The sequence below is a fragment of the Quercus lobata genome, chromosome 12 (genome assembly GCF_001633185.2).
Source record: "Quercus lobata isolate SW786 chromosome 12, ValleyOak3.0 Primary Assembly, whole genome shotgun sequence".
Taxonomy (NCBI): Eukaryota; Viridiplantae; Streptophyta; class Magnoliopsida; order Fagales; family Fagaceae; genus Quercus; species Quercus lobata.
In genome coordinates this window covers 27,363,511-27,370,514 of record NC_044915.1, presented here as the reverse complement: position 1 = coordinate 27,370,514, position 7,004 = coordinate 27,363,511, and the positions used below count along the sequence as shown (strand labels likewise).

At 36.6% G+C, this 7,004-nt stretch overlaps 1 pseudogene across 1 annotated transcript; it reads left to right on the top strand.

The window, feature by feature from the left end:
* Nucleotides 1-2,593: 2,593 nt before the first annotated feature.
* LOC115971287 lies at nt 2,594-5,942 on the top strand (annotated as a pseudogene). Its single transcript, XR_004087294.1, has 2 exons — nt 2,594-5,359; nt 5,536-5,942. The product of XR_004087294.1 is annotated as a putative receptor-like protein kinase At3g47110 (transcript).
* Nucleotides 5,943-7,004: the final 1,062 nt, after the last annotated feature.

Sequence of the window (7,004 nt, the reverse complement as noted above, 5' to 3'; positions counted from 1 at the left end):
AGTCTACAAATATCTCAAGACAATAGATAAAGTCTCATTCAACAACATCAAAGCATATTTTATCTCCACACAAAAAAAGGCATATAACACCCGAAATAGTAAAGAAAAAAAGTTTACTTGAAAGAAAATTCTTTCAACTCACTACGTGTTGATTGATAAAATTATCCACGTATACTTTTAGTCATAGGACAAAATTTAAATACAAACTTGGTTGAACCAACAATAGTTAAATGACATGCGTCACTCTCATGTAGGACAGAACCAAGATTTAGTGTCTCAACTCAAAGCACTCGCATTAGTGCTTGTATAATAGAAACAATATCACATTTTACCCAATCAAGCCCAAAATTCACTCACATCAGACCATGCAAAATTGTGTAAAAAAATATTGTTGCTATAGTATCCATGTAAATTTATAATAGCACTATTCATATTTTAATGGAATATAGTGTAAAGTAGATAATTTGATGTGAGGTGTTTTAAAAAGTAAATATAAAAAATAGGTTTTTATGTTAAAATAAATAGAAATTTTCGCATGAGCTAATGTGAATAGGAGATAAATTATGAAAAAAAAAATTATACAAACCAATTTTTTAATACATTGCAATATGAAAAAAAAAATTAAGGAATTAAATGAAATAATTTTATTTGACATGGGCTACTTTTATAAGTCAAATGGGCTTAATTTGTAAGGCTGACAGCTTTTAGGACTGAAAAAGATTGGTGACTAGTCCCACCAAGCTCTCTTTCTTATTACTTTATTTAATAATAATTAAAATACAAAAAGAATGACAATCACTCGGTGCATAAAATTTGAGCTACTGTTTTCTTACACAGCATGACTCTACAAGCAATAAAGATAAAGTGAGAAAGCAATGAAGAAATTGATCAATTTTTTTTACACGGTACTAGCCATTTAATTGAACGTGTTGGAGGTTGGGATGAGAAGTTGTATTTTTCATTGATGTTCAAGTGAGAAAAAAACAAAGATAGGGACGACTCTACATGCAAAAGTCGTTTTTAAGAAATAATGGAATGAACCTTAGCTTTGCGGAAGCTATTTGTTGACTCATGACTTGAGTCATGAGTCAAGGCTTCAATTGGATATGAAGGTGCATAGAACATCTTGTACAGCGCTCACACCAAACTTTTTCATTATTGTCGGGAGCCTAGTACTAATGAATATCCAGGTAAGTTCTTTTACCCTCCACTAATTTTTCCAATATTTAATAAAGAAAAATGTATATTCATAATATTTTTACAACAAATCCTAAGTGGCAGATTGTTATTAGCTGTTTTTGGTGGCAAAAAAGTAATTTTAGTAGGGGTTTAAATTATAACTAGTAACAACAAATCACCTAGGATTTGTAGTAAAAATATTATGTACGTTGCATTTCTCTTTAATAAATTCTCTAAAAGTCTTGTAACTTAATTGATACTTTCTTATGAAACATGTTGGTCTAAGTGGTACATCTTCAAGTACAAATGTCTTGAAAGTTGGGGATAGAGGTTAGGGCCGACTAAACAATAGATGCAATTAATGCAATCGCCTAAGGCCCTCACTTGTAAAAACAAAATTATATATAATATATTTATCTATATATTTTAATTACCAAAAAAAAAATTAAGTACTTTTATTGGTCAATAAAATGCATTAAAAATGCCACCTTGTATCCTAATAGATAATTAAAAATTTATAGTAAGAGAGTGTGAATAAGAAGAGACAAAATAAAGGAAGAAGAAGAGAAAGAAGAAGAATAATATTTATGTAGAGGGTAGTGGGGAGATGAAAAGAAGAAGAATAGTACTTATGTAGAGGGTAGTGGGGAGATGAAAAGGTAAGGGTGGAGAAAGGTTGGAAAAAGTGTAAATATTAAAATAAAATAAAAAGTAAATGTTAAAAACAATTATAGGAAAATTGGAAAGAAAATGATAATGAGATGGACGTTGATATGGCTCAACTGGAGCGTAGCAACAATAAATGCTACGCTTCAGCTTTTAGATATATATAGATTGATATGTCGACTTTAATGTACAACTCTTAATCTAAACAGTAAATTTCCAAAGTCAAATCACCATTTTAAGACACTATATATGGTCTCACTCATTCACATGGATTTAGTCCAATAAAACAAATTAGACGTATTATAAAATTTGTATTACAAGCTTTGATGTGACTGACTTGATCAAAGATTGAAGAAGGGTAATCTAATTAATTAAGAAAACTCTAGAAATACACTTATTTTCACTCCCAAACCTTCAATATGCTTTAGTCTTAGCTTATGATAGTGCACTCAAATTTACTTTTTTATCAAATATCTGTGGTAGTCTCATTTGTATGTGCTGATATCCAATGACAAGTTACACCCAGTACTAAATTACTAGTTAATATGAGCAAAACTCGTTCACTATTCCAATGAATATAAATTTAGATATATAACCACTAAACGCCCCAAGAATATTATATATTATATAAACTATAAAATATAAATTATATAGCAATGAATTTCTTATATATAAAAAAAAATTATAGAATTAATAAATAGTAAATAGAAAGTAATAATAGAAATGTTATCTATTTACTTATTTTGAGAAAATTGTTAAGTTTGTTCTCTATATATTCGCGTGAGAGTTCCTGCCTATGTCAGTATCTCTCTCTGAAGAAGCTAATTTCTTCCTACAAGATGGATCATCTGCTTATGAATACACGACCACTCTTCTCACTAACCTACCACGCCATCTTTCTTCTGTTCCTCTCTTTATCGATCTCAAAATTTTCCTTAGCTACCACACTTTCAAACAAAACTGATAAACTTGCACTGCTTGAATTCAAGTCCCACATAGATAGCCCTCTTAATGTCTTGGCTTCTTGGAATGACTCTTTCCATTTCTGCCACTGGATTGGGGTCACTTGTGGCAACAAACACCAAAGAGTCATCGGTTTGGACCTAAAAAACAATAAGTTGGTAGGCACCATATCACCCCACATTGGAAATCTTTCTTTCCTTCAATCCCTCAACCTTGCAAGTAACTCTTTCCATGGTGGAATTCCCTCAGAAGTTGGTTACTTGACCAGGCTTAGAAATTTGAACCTGAGTCATAATCCAATATTGGGAGGGGAAATTCCAGTCAATCTTTCTCACTGTTCCAGCCTACAGTATCTTGATCTCCAGTACAACGATTTAGTACAAGGAATCCCTTCAAAACTTGGCTTTTTGTCAAAACTTCAGATACTAATTCTTCGCAACAATCAACTAAGTGGAAGGTTCCCACCTTCTTTGGGGAACTTGTCCTTGCTCCAAAATCTTTCGTTTGCACATAACAATTTGGAGGGAGAAATCCCAAATACAGTAGCCCCAATGAAAAGCTTGACATCTTTTATTGTAGCAAACAATCATCTTTCTGGTGTGTTACCACCTTCCCTATACAATTTATCATTGCTCACATTTATTGACTTGAATGATACCAACTTCACTGGTAACCTCAACCCCGACTTGGGCATTGCTCTTCAAAATCTGCAGATACTTTGGATAGGAGTAAACCAATTTACAGGAACAATTCCAGTTTCATTGTCCAATGTGTCAGACATTCAAGAGCTTGATATGCCAGAAAATAAATTTACAGGAACCATTCCTATGAGTTTTGGTAATCTACTAAATCTTCAATGGTTTAGTGCTTCTTTTAATCTTCTTGGAAATAACTCAGTTGATGATTTGAGTTTTCTAAGTTCTTTGAACAATTGCAGCCAGTTAAACTTTCTGGATGTCCGCTACAACCAACTTGGAGGTGAGCTGCCTAACTCCATAACAAACCTCTCAATCCAATTATTATGGCTCGAGCTAGATGGCAATTCTATTGGTGGGAGCATACCTACACGAATATCAAATCTTGTTAGCCTAACTAAACTTGGCCTGGGATCTAACTTGTTAACAGGAAATATTCCATCTTCAATTGGAAAGCTCACAAACTTGAACGCTTTGTACTTGTATGAAAACAAATTGACTGGGGTGATCCCATCTTCCGTTGGCAACATGACTCAATTACTACATCTCTCCTTGTTCAATAATAGCTTAGAAGGGAGCATACCCACTAGTCTTGGAAGGTGTAAGCCTTAGCCATAATAAATTAAATGGCACCATACCCGAGCAACTTTTTTGCCTTCCTCTAGTCCAAATTGATGTGTCTCATAACTCCTTGATCGATTTTTTACCACCAGATTTTGGAAACCTGAAACTTCTTGTTGAACTAGACGTTTCATACAACAAAATTTCCAAAGAGATTCCATCCCAGCTAGGGGACTGTTTGGCCTTAGAAACACTTTATATGCAAGGCAACTCCTTTGAACGAACCATTCCCGACCTAAGTAAGTTAAAAGGTATTCAATATCTTGATCTTTCCCACAACAACTTGTCCGGCCAAATCCCAAGCTATATGGTTAATTTTCCCGTGTTGCAAACTTTAAACCTGTCTTTCAACAATCTTGAGGGAGATGTACCTGTAGAAGGGGTCTTCAAAAATGCTAGTGCAATTGAAGTCAAAGGCAACACTGGTCTTTGTGGGGGGATCCAAGAGCTGCATTTGCTTGCATGCCCCATTCAAAGATCCAAGAAACACAGAAAGCATTTTGCTTTTAAATCGATACTGGCAATAAGCATTGCAGTTGCTTTCTGCTTGACACTGTTTCCTTTGATGGCTCTTTCCTGGTTGAAAAAGTTGAAGAAAAAATGCCTTTCCGTTTCCACCTTTGGACCCTCCTACCAAAGGATCTCTTATAAAGAATTACACAATGCAACTAATGGATTCTCTTTGAAGAATTTGATTGGTTCAGGTCATTTTGGTAGTGTCTATAAAGGAAAACTTGGTCCAGATGAAACACATGTTGCAGTCAAGGTACTCAATCTTCAAAAGCAAGGAGCTTCCAAGAGTTTCATTGCTGAATGTGAAGCCTTGAGGAACATCCGGCATCGAAACCTCGTTAAGATTCTGACTGCTTGTTCAAGTATTGATTTTAAGGGCAATGATTTTAAAGTTTTAGTATATGAGTTCATGCCAAATGGAAGCTTGGAGATGCAGTTACATCCTGAAGATGGGCTCAAGCAATTGAGAAGTTTAAATCTTCTTCAAAGAATCAACATTGCTATAGACGTGGCTTCGGCTTTGCTTTATCTTCATCATCACTGCCAAACCCCTATTATTCATTGTGATCTAAAGCCAAGCAATATTCTTCTCAATGATGATATGATTGCTCATATAAGTGATTTTGGTTTGGTTAGACTCCTTTCAAAATCTGGGAAGGAAGCTTTTCTTAATCAATTAAGCTCAGCAGGGATTAAGGGAACTGTTGGATATGCTGCTCCAGGTAATGTATCATGATTTCACTCAATTGTAAAAGTATTAACGTATAATGAATGCATCAATAATCAAAACAGGGATGCCTCGTATAGAATATTTATATACATCTTCACCAAATCACTAATTTCATAGCATTGAGTAAGAATTGTTCTTAGTGTATGAAAGTGCTCTAAATTTTTGCAGAGTATGGAATGGGTAGTCAACTTTCAACTAATGGGGATGTGTACAGCTTTGGGATCCTCTTAACTGGAAGAAGACCCACCGATAAACTATTCAAAGATGACCTGAACCTTCACAACTTTGTTAAGTTGGCATTGCCGGGACGAGTGATGGAGATTGTGGACCATTCAATTTTCAACAAAGTAGGAGAAAATGATAACATGGTTTCAAGTTGGAGTGACTGGACAAGTGGACAGACTGAATGCTTGATATCGGTCTTTCAGATTGGACTTGCATGTTCAGTACAATCTCCTATAGACAGAATGGACATGAACAGAGTAGCCCTAGAATTGCTTTCAATTAAAAGGCAAATTCCTTCGGAAGCTTAATGTTACAGGCAAAGCCCAAGAATAGGTATCCACAGTTGTTAATTAGGTTTTTATATTTGTAGGGTCACGATTCGTGGCGGACCGTAACAGTGTCGGGTTCGCACGTAAAACGGCCCTAACAATATCATTTGTAGAGCGTGGGTTTGAAAGGCTAGGCCTTGATCGATAGGCGATGGGTTTTTCATGGCGTTCATACAAGGTTAAACGATCGTTACCCCTAGAGTACTTCTCTTGGAGGTGGGCTGGGAGGCTCTCGTTTTTGGCCATTTTTTCCCAGCCCCCCTTTAGGTTACTTCTTTTTCCTTTTTATATTCGCCTGCGTTCATTGTCCGTCGTCCACGTATAGGGTCAACCTTTCCAAAATTGATACTTGTCCCATCAACCCATATTCAAAGTCGTTGAGGGTGGTTGTAAAAGCCAAAGGCTGCGGCCCTGTCAGGTTCAGAGCATAGAATGGCAGTGAGAGCAGCTTTCCCTGGATATTTTAGATCTTTCGTCCTGATTTCGGTCCTATACCGTTTTTACCCTTCCTTCAGGGAGGGGAACTTTGGGTCTGCCGAGGACTGGGCCGTCCTCGGCGATATCCACAGGCTATTTTGTCGGGCTTGGGCCATAGCCCTCCTCGGCTTGGGCCATAACCCTTCTCAGCTTGGGCCTTCGGATTTTTCCCAGGTAGACGGGCCCGGCCCATAAATCATTTGGGCCCCACAATAGCCCCTCAAAACCCGGCTATCCAACCTCTTGGTTGGAAAGGGGGGTTTTGGCGATGCCAAACCTCTTCCTACGGCCCAATTAATTTGGCCTTTTACTAATGCTGTCGGCTCCTCATCTGTCCAAGAAACGCGCCGGTTTATGAGGCAGCCTTTTGATTTCGCGCTTGACGCGCTTGTATCGTTTGGGGTATCCAAAACACGTTTTGAATGATCACTATTTACGAGACTACTTTAATTCGACGGTTTATTTTGATGGGGTGGAGAAACGGAACCGGCATGTTTGTGTTGACAGATCCCTTTGGAGATCTGAACCTATTAAATGCCTCCCGCTCCCCCCTCTATATAAGAAGGAAGAGAGGAGGTTATTGTTTTTATCAAGAATCCCTTTTCA